Source organism: Limulus polyphemus, unplaced genomic scaffold, assembly GCF_000517525.1.
Source record: "Limulus polyphemus unplaced genomic scaffold, Limulus_polyphemus-2.1.2 Scaffold4, whole genome shotgun sequence".
In the NCBI taxonomy this organism is placed as follows: Eukaryota; Metazoa; Arthropoda; class Merostomata; order Xiphosura; family Limulidae; genus Limulus; species Limulus polyphemus.
Genome location: NW_013665614.1, coordinates 1,741,727 through 1,743,198, shown reverse-complemented (window position 1 = coordinate 1,743,198; position 1,472 = coordinate 1,741,727).

Below are 1,472 nucleotides of genomic sequence, written 5' to 3'. Positions count from 1 at the left end.
GAACGTCTCACATGCTCCACGCAACTGTCAATTACACACTGCTACCGTCACTTCTTGGCGGCTTATATATATACAAAACTACCGCATATCTAGTAGCCTCTCGAGACATCAGGAAGGGACGTGAACGTTCGAGAATATGACGTGTTACTAGCGTCACGTGACCCCCGCTGTCGTAACAGTATCAAACTAGACGTAAGTTCTTGAAGTTCTATCTATCGACTCGAAACTAATCTTGGAGAAAATTAAAGAATAGAAAAAAGATCGCTTCACCGCGGATACTAGAGAAGTTGAGGAGTGTGTTTCATTTAGCTATCTAGTGTAATCTATGGAGTTTTAGAGCACTGAGATAACTTACAAGTTATTTTCGCAAATGAAAATTCAAATCTGATTCAAGCAAAAATTAAACCTCCTTAGTTTAATGTCTTATAAATAATATTTACCAGTGGTAGGCTATCAAATGACACAGATCTTTCTCGTCTGACTACGATATGTGGAAACGTTACTTAGTGATGAATTTGATTAAAAAAAATGTCTTTCGTAGATCGCACAATAAAAAATTAATTGAAGTTCCTATCATCTGAATGGTTAACAATATGTTTAAACGCCGTGTAAACGAATGTACCAATCATAGGTTGGTGTTCTTAAAACATTCACATTCGTTCTACTATTTTAGTCAAATATTTTTTTTATAAAGATGTTAACAGTATTATGGGAAAGAAGCTTATTTTCTTAACTAACGCTTCCATTTCGTTTGGTTTTTGTGCTATACATATACATCTTGAATATGTATGTATCATATTGTATCAAGACTTCTTGAACCTACGTGTTTTTCTGACATCATGTACGTATCATTTATTGTACTGTACAGCAGTAAGTTTTGTCGATTACGTATAGTGAAGGCGTCAGTAAACTAAACACACGTAAAGTTAGTATTAAGTAAACAAACATTTAAAAATGTGTAAACCTACCAGCGGGTACTGTTTCATTAAATATCCTTTTACTTAAAATACCAGATAAGACTAATATATATATATATTGGTGTACTTTGGTGACAGATTTTCTTGTAGGCAGATTTTGTTAAACAAGACCGATGTCTGTAGGTTTACTTTCTTCTTAGAATTCTTCTCAAGAAGTCGACCTGCTTACCCATACCTATAAATATCCACCAACAGTAATCACAATTCACACAACATCCAGCCTTGATAATGGATGCATAACGCATTCGAAACGCGTCGGCCAACTCATCACTAGCTACAACTTTTAAGACGGCTTATCGACTTCCTGAGAAGAATTCTAAGAAGAAAGTAAACCTACAGACATCGGTCTTGTTTAACAAAATCTGCCTACAAGAAAATCTGTCACCAAAGTACACCAATATATATATATATATATATTTACACACACACACACACACATATACACATATGTAGTTTGTCCCATCTAAAAACTGACGCAAGTTGCCCCTTTAGTGG